We start from the raw sequence: 14,191 nt of genomic DNA, 5'->3' as shown, positions 1-14,191 counted from the left end.
TAACAGGAGTGTCAAGCTGAAATTTGAAACTGTTCAGGGTTCGTTTGGCCATTGTATATATATTACTAATTACTAAGTTTTCTATGCATTTAATGTAGTCCATAATTCAGATTTGAACTAGAACCACATGCTCCACTGAAGCAAAATGGGTGGAAAATCATACACGTGTCATTGGGTGCATGTTTAGGTCTCGTTTAAGGAATGAGAATGAATTACAAACTTGTCGTCGTCCTAAAACAATGAGAATCTCGGTTTTTAAATCCCAGTAAATTAAAAAGTCACCCAAAAAACATGAAACTTGGCATGATTTCATGACATGGCACATATATGCCGTGGTAAAAAATTCATCCAGTTTCAGAAGAGGCGCACACATTAGTAGCCAATGAAGTCCTTTTTGAAACAAAAAGCTGACACGTTAATATCGCAAACGGTTGTATTATATTTACCGTGTCAAAATTTAATCATACTCGGTGGCGTGCGTTGATACGTCTCCAACGTATCTATAATTTTTGATTGTTCCATGCTATTATATTATCCGTTTTGGATGTTTAATGGGCTTTACCATACACTTTTATATTATTTTTGGGACTAACCTACTAACCCAAGGCCCAGTGCAAATTGCTGTTTTTTTGCCTATTTCAGTGTTTCGCAGAAAAGGGATATCAAACGGAGTTCAAACGGAATGAAACCTTCGGGAGCATGATTTTTGGAACAAACGTGATCCAGAGGTCTTGGAGTGGACGTCAAGAAACAACCGAGGAGGCCACAAGGCAAGGAGGCGGGCCTGCCCCCCTGGGCGTGCCCCCCACCCTCATGGGCCCCTCGTGGCTCCACCGACCTACTTCCTCCTCCTATATATACCCATGTACCCCGAAACCAACCAGGAGCACCACGAAACCCTATTTCCACCGCCGCAACCTTCTGTACCAGTGAGATCCCATCTTGGGGCCTGTTCCAGCGCTCTGCCGGAGGGGGAATCGATCACGGAGGGCTTCTACATCAACACCATAGCCTCTCCGATGATGTGTGAGTAGTTTACCACAGACCTTCGGGTCCATAGTTATTAGCTATGGCTTCTTCTCTCTCTTTGGATCTCAATACAAAGTTCTCCTCGATCTTCTTGGAGATCTATTCTATGTAACTCTTTTTGTGGTGTGTTTGTCGAGATCCGGTGAATTGTGGGTTTATGATCAAGATTATCTATGAACAATATTTGAATCTTCTCTGAATTCTTTTATGCATGATTGGTTATCTTTTCAAGTCTCTTCGAATTATCAGTTTGGTTTGGCCTACTAGATTGATATTTCTTGCAATGGGAGAAGTGCTTAGCTTTGGGTTCAATCTTGCGTTGCTCGATCCCAGTGATAGTAAGGGAAAGGACACGTATTGTATTGTTGCCATCGAGGATAAAAAGATGGGGTTTATATCATATTGCTTGAGTTTATCCCTCTACATCATGTCATCTTGCCTAATGCGTTACCCTGTTCTTATGAACTTAATACTCTAGATGCATGCTGGATAGCGGTCGATGTGTGGAGTAATAGTAGTAGATGCAGGCAGGAGTCGGTCTAGTTGTCACGGACGTGATGCCTATATACATGATCATGCCTAGATATTCTCATAATTATGCACTTTTCTATCAATTGCTCGACAGTAATTTGTTCACCCACCGTAATACTTATGCTATCTTGAGAGAAGCCACTAGTGAAACCTATGGCCCCCGGGTCTATTTTCCACCATATAAGTTTCCAATCTACTTTTACTTTGCAATCTTTACTTTCAATCTTTATCATAAAAATACCAAAAATATTATCATCTCTATCAGATCTCACTTTTGCAAGTGGCCGTGAAGGGATCGACAACCCCTTTATCGCGTTGGTTGCAAGGTTCTTATTTGTTTGTGTAGGTACGAGGGACTTGCGTGTGGCCTCCTACTGGATTGATACCTTGGTTCCCAAAAACTGAGGGAAATACTTACGCTACTTTGCTGCATCAGCCTTTCCTCTTCAAGGGAAAACCAACGCATGCTCAAGAGGTAGCAAGAAGGATTTCTGGTGCCATTGCCGGGGAGTCTACGCACAAGTCAAAACATACCAAGTACCCATCACAAACTCTTATCCCTTGCATTATATTATTTGACATTTGCTTCTCGTTTTCCTCTCCCCCACTTCACCCTTGCCGTTTTATTTGCCCTCTCTTTTTCGTTCGCCTCTTTTTCGCTTGCTTCTTGTTGCCTGTTTGCCCTAATGGCCCTGCCTAAAACAATTGATCCTTACCTTAAAAGGTTGGAAGAAATTGAAAACAACGTCAGAAGCTTTATGACTTTGCAATTTGAGCATAATAATTTCTTTAGAAACGAGCTTAAAGAACAAAAAGGCTTTATGGAGTACATGAATAAAGAGCTTGATGACATGTCTAAGGAATTTTATGGCTTGAGATCTCAGTTTGCTCATCTTGAAAAATTAATAGCCCAAATTTTGGATATGCAGGCCACCTTAGTCAATAAGATGACCGCTAAACCGGAAGATTTAGAAGGTAATAAGGATGAAGATCTAAAAGTAATTGATGTGTCTCCAATTAAATATTTGTTTTTCAATATGAATCTTGATAATGATGGGACTGGAGATGAGTCAACTTTAGTTAAAAGCCGTCCCAATGATTCGGAGTTTTTAGATCTTGATGCAAAAATTGGTAAAAGTGGGATTGAAGAGGTCAAAACTTTACATAGCAATGAACCCACTATTTTGGATTTCAAGGAATTTAATTATAATAATTTTTCTTTAATATATTGTATTTCCTTGTTGCAATCCGTCCTAAATTCTCCGCATGCTTATAGACAAAATAAAGCTTTTACCAAACACATCGTTGATGCTTTAATGCAATCTTATGAAGAAAAGCTTGAATTGGAAGTTTCTATCCCTAGAAAACTTTATGATGAGTGGGAACCTACTATTAAAATTAAAATTAAAGATCATGAATGCTATGCTTTGTGTGATTTGGGTGCTAGTGTTTCCACGATTCCAAAAACTTTGTGTGATATGTTAGGTTTCCATGAATTTGATGATTGTTCTTTAAACTTGCACCTTGCGGATTCCACCATTAAGAAACCTATGGGAAGAATTAATGATGTTCTGCCCGTAGATTTAATTGTCCTTGATATAGATTGCAATCCTTCATGTCCTATTATTCTTGGTAGACCTTTCCTTAGAACGATTGGTGCAATTATTGATATGAAAGAAGGGAATATTAGATTACAATTTCCGATAAGGAAAGGCATGGAACACTTTCCTAGAAAGAAAATAAAATTATCTTATGAATCTATTATAAGAGCTACTTATGGATTTCATGCCAAAGATGACAATACCTAGATCTATCCTTGCCTTTATGCCTAGCTAGGTGCATTAAACGATAGCGCTTGTTGGGAGGCAACCCAATTTTATTTTTGTTTCTTGCTTTTTGGTTCTGTTTAGTAACAAATATTTCATCTAGCTTCTGGTTATATGTGGTTTTATGTTTTAATTAGTGTTTGTGCCTAGTAGAACCTTTGGGAAGAGTTGGGTAAAGTCTTTTTGATCTTGCTGTAAAAAACAGAAACTTTAGCGCTCACGAGATTAGCTACAACTTTTTACTGGAGAGTGATATTTAGTTGATTATTTTTGAAGATGATTAATAGATAAATTCCTCACGTCCAGCAATTTATTTTATAATTTTTGAAGTTCCAGAAGTATGCGTTTGATACAGATTACTACAGACTGTTCTATTTTTGACAGATTCGGTTTTTCGTGTGCTGTTTGCTTATTTTGATGAATCTATGGCTAGTATCGGAGGTTATGAACCACAGAAAAGTTGGAATACAGTAGGTTTAACACCAATATAAATAAATAATGATTTCATTACAGTACCTTGAAGTTATGTTTTGTTTTCTTTCGCTAACGGAGCTCACGAGATTTTCTGTAAAGTTTTGTGTTGTGAAGTTTTCAAGTTTTGGGTAAAGATTTGATGGATTATGGAACAAGGAGTGGCAAGAGCCTAAGCTTGGGGATGCCCAAGGCACCCCAAGGTAAAATCCAAGGACAACCAAAAAGCCTAAGCTTGGGTATGCCACGGAAGGCATCCCCTCTTTTGTCTTCGTCCATCGGTAACTTTACTTGGAGCTATATTTTTATTCACCACATGATATGTGTTTTGCTTGGAGCGTCATGTATGATTTTAGTCTTTGCTTTTTAGTTCACCACAATCGTCCTTGCTGTACACACCTTTTGAGAGAGACACACATTAATCAGAATTTATTAGAATACTCTATGTGCTTCACTTATATCTTTTGAGCTAGATAATTTTGCTCTAGTGCTTCACTTATATCTTTTAGAGCACGGTGGTGGTTTTATTTTATAGAAATTATTGATCTCTCATGCTTCACTTATATTATTTTAAGAGTCCTCTAGAACAACATGGAAATATGCTTTGGCTATAAAATTAGTCCTAATATGATAGGCATCCAAGATGGATATAATAAAAACTTCCATATAAGTGCATTGAATACTAGGAGAAGTTTGATACTTGATGATTGTTTTGAGATACGGAGATAGTGATATTATAGTTGTGCTAGTTGAGTAGTTGTGAATTTGAGAAATACTTGTGTTGAAGTTTGCAAGTCCCGTAGCATGCACACATGGTAAACATTGTGCAACAAATTTGAAACATGAGGTGTTCTTTGATTGTCATCCTTATGAGTGGCGGTCAGGGACGAGCGATGGTCTTTTCCTACCAATCTATCCCCCTAGGAGCATGCACGTAGTGCTTGGTTTTTGATGACTTGTAGATTTTTGCAATAAGTATGTGAGTTCTTTATGACTAATGTTGAGTCCATGGATTATACGCACTCTCAACCTTCCGTCATTGCTAGCCTCTTCGGTACCGTGCATTGCCCTTTCTCACCTTGAGAGTTGGTGCAAACTTCACTGGTGCATCCAAACCCTGTGTTACGATACGCTCTATCACACATAAACCTCCTTATATCTTCCTCAAAACAGCCACCATACCTACCTATTATGGCATTTCCATAGCCATTCCGAGGTATATTGCCATGCAACTTTCCACCATTCCGTTTATTATGATGCGCTTCATCATTGTCATATTGCCTTGCATGATCATGTAGTTGACATCGTATTTGTGGCAAAGCCACCACGCATATTATTTCATACATGTCACTCTTGATTCATTGCCCATCCCGGTACACCGCCGGAGGCATTCATATAGAGTCATATTTTGTTCTAGTATCGAGTTGTAATCATTGAGTTGTAAATAAATAGAAGTGTGATGATCATCATTAATAGAGCATTGTCCCAAAAAAAAGAGAAAGGCCAAAAAAAGGGAAAGGCCCAAAAAAAGAAATAAAAAGAAATAAAAAGAGAAATAAAAAGGGACAATGCTACTATCCTTTTTCCACACTTGTGCTTCAAAGTAGCACCATGATCTTTATGATAGAGAGTCTCTTGTTTTGTCACTTTCATATACTAGTGGGAATTTTTCATTATAGAACTTAGCTTGTATATTCCAACAATGGGCTTCCTCAAATGCCCTAGGTCTTCGTGAGCAAGCAAGTTGGATGCACACCCACTTAGTTTATTTTGTTGAGCTTTCATACATTTATAGCTCTAGTGCATCCGTTGCATGGCAATCCCTACTCCTTGCATTGACATCAATTGATGGGCATCTCCCAGCCCGTTGATTAGCCGCGTCAATGTGAGACTTTCTCCTTTTTTTTCTTCTCCACACAACCCCCATCATCATATTCTATTCCACCCATAGTGCTATATCCATGGCTCACGCTCATGTATTGCGTGAAAGTTCAAAAAAGTTTGAGATTACTAAAGTATGAAACAATTGCTTGGCTTGTCATCGGGGTTGTGCAAGATGAGAGCATCTTGTGTGATGAAAATGAAGCATGGCCAAACTATATGATTTTGTAGGGATGAGCTTTCTTTGGCTATGTTATTTTAAGAAGACATAATTGCTCGGTTAGTATGCTTGAAGTATTATTATTTTTATGAAAATATTAAACTTTTATCTTGAATCTTTCGGATCTGAACATTCATGCCACAGTAAAGAAAATTACATTGAGAAATATGTTAGGTAGCATTCCACATCAAAAATTCTGTTTTTATCATTTACGTACTCGAGGACGAGCAGGAATTAAGCTTGGATATGCTTGATACGTCTCCAACGTATCTATAATTTTTTATTGTTCCATGCTATTATACTATCCGTTTTGGATGTTTAATGGGCTTTACTATACACTTTTATATTATTTTTGGGACTAACCTACTAACCCAAGGCCAGTGCAAATTGCTGTTTTTTTTTGCCTATTTCAGTGTTTTGCAGAAAAGGAATATCAAACGGAGTCCAAACGGAATGAAACCTTCGGGAGCGTGATTTTTGGAACAAATGTGATCCAGAGGACTTGGAGTGGACGTTAAGAAACAACCGAGGAGGCCACGATGCAGGGAGGCGCGCCTGCCCCCTGGGCGCGCCCCCACCATCGTGGGCCCCTCGTGGCTCCACCGACCTACTTCTTCCTCCTATATATACCCATGTACCCCGAAACTAACCAGGAGCACCACGAAACACTATTTCCACTGCCGCAACCTTCTCTACCCGTGAGATCCCATCTTGGGGCCTTTTTCGGCGCTCTGCCGGAGGGGGGATCGATCACGAAGGGCTTCTACATCAACACCATAGCCTCTCCGATGATGTGTGAGTAGTTTACCACAGACCTTTGGGTCCATAGTTATTAGCTAGATGGCTTCTTCTCTCTCTTTGGATCTCAATACAAAGTTCTCCTCGATCTTCTTGTAGATCTATTCGATGTAACTCTTTTTGCGGTGTGTTTGTCGAGATCCGATGAATTGTGGGTTTATGGTCAAGATTATCTATGAACAATATTTGAATCTTCTCTGAATGCTTTTATGTATGATTGGTTATCTTTGCAAGTCTCTTTGAATTATCAGTTTGGTTTGGCCTACTAGATTGATCTTTCTTGCAATGGGAGAAGTGCTTAGCTTTGGGTTCAATCTTGCGTTGCTCGATCCCAGTGACAGTAAGGGAAACGACACGTATTGTATTGTTGCCATCGATGACAAAAAGATGGAGTTTATATCATATTCCTTGAGTTTATCCCTCTACATCATGTCATCTTGCCTAATGTGTTACTCTGTTCTTATAAACTTAATACTGTAGATGCATGCTGGATAGCGGTCGATGTGTGGAGTAATAGTAGTAGATGCAGGCAGGAGTCGGTCTAGTTGTCACGGACGTGATGCCTATATACATGATCATGCCTAGATATTCTCATAATTATGCACTTTTCTATCAATTGCTCGACAGTAATTTTTTCACCCACCGTAATACTTATGCTATCTTGAGAGAAGCCACTAGTGAAACCTATGGCCCCCGGGTCTATTTTCCATCATATAAGTTTCCAATCTACTTTTACTTTGCAATCTTTACTTTTAATCTTTATCATAAAAATACCAAAAATATTATCATCTCTATCAGATCTCACTTTTGCAAGTGGCTGTGAAGGGATTGACAACCCCTTTATCGCGTTGGTTGCAAGGTTCTTATTTGTTTGTGTAGGTATGAGGGACTTGCGTGTGGCCTCCTACTGGATTGATGCCTTGGTTCTCAAAAACTGAGGGAAATACTTACGCTACTTTGCTGCATCACCCTTTCCTCTTCAAGGAAAAAACCAAGGCATGCTCAAGAGGTAGCATGCGTGCAGCTGTTTGATTAGACGGGACGAGCACGAGAAGTCCGCCGTGCAGGCTCGACGGGACACGTGCGAGCAGTCCGCCGCGCAGGCTCAACGGGACGCGTGCATCCTGTTCACCTCGCAGGCTCGACGGGACACGTGCGAGCAGCAAGGCCGCCCATGCTCACCGGGAAGCGAGCTCTTTGACCTCCATGCACCAGCCGCCATCCGCCTCGCTCACAACTTCTCCATTAATGGGTTAATTAAAGCACCTGGACGGAGGGTCTTTGCTCGTGATCCCATGACAGCATTTTCTTTGTTCGTGTTTTCAACTCGTATTCCGCCCTAATTTAAATTGCCACATAGCGCGATGGATAATACGACCATAAATAAAATGACAACGGATAATACGACGATAAATTTACAATGGCGCAGATAATAATTGTCTTACATATTCCGGATAATTTAAAATGCCACATGCGGCAAAGCCCGGAAGACACGGGGGCAAGAGAAGAAGGAAATTGCAGACAACGATCTGGGTCGCTACTGTCTCTACTCGTTGATGGATCGCCGGGCGGCGAAATCCTGCAGCTCCTTCTTCAATTCCTCACGACTTTGCTTGAAAGCAGCCACGGATACCTCCACCTCCTGCTCGCGCTTGATCCGGAGCTTCCTCAAGCCACCCATCAGTTCCTCGACGATCGCTTTCAGCGTCATCTCCGAGGCACTGCTCTGCTTATGCAACATCTTCCAGCCGGCTGCCTCCTCCTCCTTCTCGGTGACCAACTTGAGGAGCTTCGCATTGTCCCCCATGAGTTGCTCGACAAGGCCGGTTGCCTTGTCAACTGAGGCATCGCTGATCTTGAGCAACTTCATCAAGCCGTCGACCAGCTCCTGCTGCGTAGTGACGCCAGCAAGAATGTCGTCGTCGCCAGTGAAGGACTACAGGAACGTCGGCTCGTCGCGATGGCCGACGCCGCGAATGCGCTTGTGACAGCCCTCGCGTTCCCGTGAGAGCTCGTTCGAGGGCTCTGCGGCGCGCCGGGACATCTCTGCGGCAGCTGTGGCTTCACAGCGAGCCCTCTCTAGTGCTTCCGCGGCCTTGGTCTTTGCTGCCTGGTTATATGTCCACCCTAAACTCCTCCTATCGGTCATGGCGAAACGACTTGACAGAAAAAACCAGTTTTGTGGGTGATGAGGAGAGGAACTGTGAAGTAATTTTCGAGTGGGTAGTTTTTATAGCCCGGTGCTAAGTGTGAACACATATCAGTTTGATAGGTGTGAACAGATTTGCAATTACTTATTGCGTTGTAATCAGCAATGTGACGAGAAACAAGGTCAAAATTTATTGATGGCAGAAGGTTGACCACGTGGTTGCTCGCCGTTGAGGCGGCCGCGGCGCGCTCTGCTCTGGCGTCCCTGCACGCGCTCTGCTCGCCATTGAGGCAAAGTTATAATGGCAACGGTTAATAATTCTTAATAATTGTCTTACATATTCAGGATAATTTAAAATGCCAAATGCGGCAAGGCCCAGAACACTCACGACCTACATATGCATACAATTATAATAAAATATAAGCTAAAAGGCTGAGCTGGCGGCCTTCCGACGATGGTCTTCTCGGACTCCATGATCAGCATAGCACCCTTGCAGCCGTTCACTCCGAGTGTCCCGACCCGCCTCCGCCTACGGAGCTGCTGGCGCTGGGAGGCTCTTGGGGCTGCTGGGCCTCTTCCAAAAGAGCTTGACAGCGTGCAATCGCGCGCATGACAACTCTGCGGAACCGCTCCATTTCCATGTTTCTGGCATAGTAGCAAATTCCGTCGATCACCTGCATCCTCAAGATATCACGTTGGCTATGTTCTACTTCATCGGGGACGTCAACTCCGCCAAGGATGCGCTCGAGCCTGGCCACCACATCATCGGGATCGAGGTTGACACGGCCGCCGTGGGCAATGATGAAGCCGCAGGCTGCCTTTGTCTTGACTGAATCATAGAGGTCCTCTGCCCATTCCTTGCGGGGCATTAGGCTCTCGATGAGCACTGGTGACGGCGGTTCTTCGGGTGGGTCGTCGATCATGCCGCCGAGCAGCTCTGGATCTTTTGCACGTTGGATGGCAAACTTCTCATCACACCTCCTCTGCAATATGTCGATTGTGCTTCCAAGGACTGTGACGCCGATATCGCTGCCGATGGGCCATGGTGCCTGCACCGGTCGATGAAGCTCTTGCTCCCCGACCTGCTCCGGCTCGTTCTCCTCGTCGAAGATGTAACGCAGGTAGGCGTCGACGTCGAAGCTTTGGTCGTTGCCTGGCATGCTTGGAATAACTAATGGTAGATGGGTGAGGACTAGATCTTCGCAGAGTGTCGCGGCGGTGCGTTGCCGCCTGGGTTATATGCAGCAAGCCGTTAGCTGGTGGTGGGAAACCGATGAGGGAATAGGCGTGAATTTTACAATTCACCCATGTGGAGCGCGGGAAGCATTCACTGGAGCGTGGGAAGACTAAGTGGAGCACACACACAACCCGAATACCGTATCCGATGCCACGTGTTATTGATCACACAAGTGTTAACATAAGGAAATGCATATGTAACTTACTAATCATCGCACACGAGTACTCGCAGATGCATCGTGTGTGATACTCCTAGCCATCGCAAGCAACTAGTTTGCATTTTCAAAGTTTTTCGTACACACATAATCGCACACGAACTAACTGTATTAACCGTCTGTGTTGTAAATTCTCATCGCAAACAGTTCATCCGAGTCGGTTGTTTGCCACGTATCACACACATCTTGTTAAGTTGAACCATTTTTGTTGCGATCGCTAATCGAATACAGTTCGTCCGAGTGAACCGTATGCCCTATATCACACACACCTTGATCTGGCTAACCATTTATGTTGCACTCCCTAATAGCAAACGGTTCATCGGAGCGAACTGTATGCCGTATATTGCACACACATTGATATGGTTGCCCATTTCTATTGTTCTGCCTCATCGCAAACAGTTCGAACGGGTTAACTGTGTGCCCTGCATCGCACACGCAACTAAAATCTGAACCGTGTTTGATGCATCCTCCATCGCAAACGTTTTGCACCTTTTTTGACTTTTTTTACATCCCCGTTTGTGATTAATGCATCGCACACAGTTTCGTGAAAGGGTCTCTGATCGTAGTGTCGCGTTAGCAGCATCTTGCAGTAGTGACATCCTTCTCGCCCATCTAGGGAGATGCTGGGTGGTCGACTTTACATAACACGGTGATGAATATTTAACATAAACATGGAAAGAGGATCTTGTATCGTACCGGCATTCAAATCCTACACAAAACTAGAGTTCCTCCATATCCCCTGGAATCAGGGGGTTTACTCAGTCATACAGACAACAGGCATCTTTGAAATGTTCAATAGTTGATGAATGATTGATGTAACACATGTATATACGAATCCACACTACAGTTCAGTAGTACATAAAGATGAATGGTGTTGATGATGAGGACATGGATGAAGATGATGATGAAGACCATACTAAAGTCTCCTTGATTGAGGTGATGGTGTGGCAGTGCCCTTCTGTCGATTCCCCCTCTAGATCCCTTTTGGAGGTGAGGATTTCTGGTTCTGTATAATTGTTTCGGTCTTCTGTTCGTCCCCTACGAGATCCTATCACGGGGTTGAGGTAATCGACCAGGAGGGTAGCGCCATGCGTCAGGACTGCTAGTGCAAGCGGGTACGGTCGAACTACGAATTGTCTTCTCGCCTGGAGAGCTCTGCGCGTATGGTTTTCATCCCTCTTGATCAGCGCTTTGTATTCTATGGTAGGTTATTATCACATCATTTGAAGTGTTTATTGTCACCCATAAAAATGGATGTTTTCCCATCAATGCCCCAGATATGCTTCTCCTTTGGGATCCTCGTGAAATTATACAAAATAAGGCGTACGAACATGGTAAAACTCTGAAAATCCTATAACTACGATGCAAAACAAAATGTGTGAAGTGATGAAAAGAGGACTCGTGAACTTTCCCAAACTTAGGGTTTTGCCTGTCCCTGAGAAAAATCGCGACCGATAGAACAAGGTACCTTCATGAAGCGTGAATCGTCATAAATGAATGAGTTCATTGCATATGGATGATAGTTGGAAAAGATACATAATTACAATGAACGCGCGTACATACTTACCAAAGATATAATTAGATAGGACTCCACACCTTCAACGATCATTAGCTTAGCATAGGAAATATAAATCATATGAAAGATATCATCCAGGATTGATCGGATAAGTTGTGAGGGGGCTCTCAATGTTTTTAGCATGCAATGCATTCATTATGATTTTAATATTTGAGGATTTCTCTTTTATTTTCTTTCAAAGTTGCAAAAAGGCATATTTGTGTGTGTCACAGTCGTTTATTGTTTTGCTTGTGACATGAAAGCTAAGCATGCTTAACAATTACTACGAGACAAACAAAAGCAGACAAATTAGGTGTTAACTTCAAAGTGAAGTGATGGACAATTTAGTATTACATGGATTGATAATTTCACCTTACCCACAAGTAAAACATCTCAAGGTGCTTGATAGTCCATATATGCCCCGAGATTTTCACCGTAATTTTCACGAATTTTTTGCGGCCGCCGCTTTTTGATTCGAGGCGATCTTCGCTTTTACCTTGTTCCAGCACTCTGCCGGAGGAGGGAACCTTCGTCTTCAACCTCTACATTAACCCTTTGTTGCTCCCATGGTGATGTGGGAGTAGTCCATCGTTGGGGCTGAGGGTTTGTGGTAGTAGCTATGTGTCATCTCTCTCTCTCTCTCTGTGTGTGTGTGTGTGTGAGAGAGAGAGAGATCTTATGAATTGTCACCATTATTATGTTCTTCGATGTTGATGATTAGTTGAATTGTATGATTGTCTCTTGTGATGAGTGCTTTTATGGATCAAATCTTGTTCATGTTATATTCTTGGACTTAAGGTGTTAATGAGATTGCATGATGCATATCTAGTATAATCCTTGAGGACGACTGTGGCAGTTTGGGGTGACTCGCTAGACAAAGATTGAACAATATAGATCATATGGTGTTGTCATAGTATAATTTATTGGGCTACATGTGGTGACATTAGAGTAGTTCAATAGATCGACATTATAAAGACAACTTTGAGGTGGTTTGCTTTCTACACACATACGAGATCTCATCTGGGATGGATCCAATAAAAAGGAACTTTGTGAGGTTACATAGTGTATTTTAATGAAGTTGTCATGTTAAGAGTCGACACTGGTGAACCGACGCACCCTAGGCCTTGTTTCCGATCATTGCAACCTCGTTTTCAGTCACATTTACACCTTTCTACCTTGCCATTTTCATAATCTCAGAAAATACAAAATTATTTGCATCACTCATATTATATATCCATCATTCAATTTATTGATCTCTTTGCCGAACTAGTGCATGTATACAATTGAAAATTGTATTAGGTGTGTTGGGGATACACGAGACTACCTATATCTTACCGTGGAGTTTTGCTTGAGAGGAGAATACATTCATTCTACACCTCCCGCTGATTGATAATCTTTCTCTTGAGGGAAACTTGTTATTGTGCCTACAATCCTTTCTTCCTGAAGGCCCAACAAAGTCTACAAGAATATAGGTGTACAGTATACATCAAGCATCATACTTAGGCACCATGTTGCCAATACATCGAACTATGAACTTAGCCCCCTCCTTATAAGCAAACTCGAGAGTATTCCCATGATGAATATGGGCTCCAGAATAGTCCCGGAATCCTGTGTGACTTCCTGAAGAATTCGTACACATCGATGGGAATAAATTCAACATAGTTTCCCTCATGCGAGGTGAACCAGACATCCAACAAAAAGACCGACCATCATCTCTCTCAAAGTACATTGTGGCAAAGAACTGGAGAACGAGGTCCTCACCGAAATCCTTATTGAACCGAAGTAAAGGAATCAAACCCATCGATGAGGACCCGGTGCATATCGAAATATAGATGAGTGTGGTACACACATAGTCAAGGTCAAAACTTTGATGAGGTACAACCTTGTACTTCTTCACCTTGAAAATTTCCACATGGACATGGTGCTGGAAATTGTTCCATAAGCGTGTCACAAACAAAGAATCCTACTCATGCTCAAGACGGTGCTCTAGCTTGCCCATTTGATTGAGATCAACAATAACAGTAGGATCATAATCTTCATTCTCAGCATCAAAGTCATCATCACCTTCAATCTCATCATCTTGAGCCTCATGCCCATGAGCCACACAGTGAGCATCCTCCTCAGAATCATACTCCTCATCAGACTCGAACTCAGAGGCTTCAAGCACAAGAACCTTGGAAGTTGCCCTTCCGTCTCTGGTGTACTGGGAGTGCTGCACTCAAACTCTGTCCATGCGTTGATTTGCGAGTAAACTTGGAGTCACAATCTCTGCACCTAGTC

This window comes from Triticum aestivum, chromosome 2D (genome assembly GCF_018294505.1).
Source record: "Triticum aestivum cultivar Chinese Spring chromosome 2D, IWGSC CS RefSeq v2.1, whole genome shotgun sequence".
NCBI classification, from domain to species: domain Eukaryota; kingdom Viridiplantae; phylum Streptophyta; class Magnoliopsida; order Poales; family Poaceae; genus Triticum; species Triticum aestivum.
The sequence above is the reverse complement of the archived record's forward strand: the minus strand, read 5'-3'. Positions refer to the sequence as shown.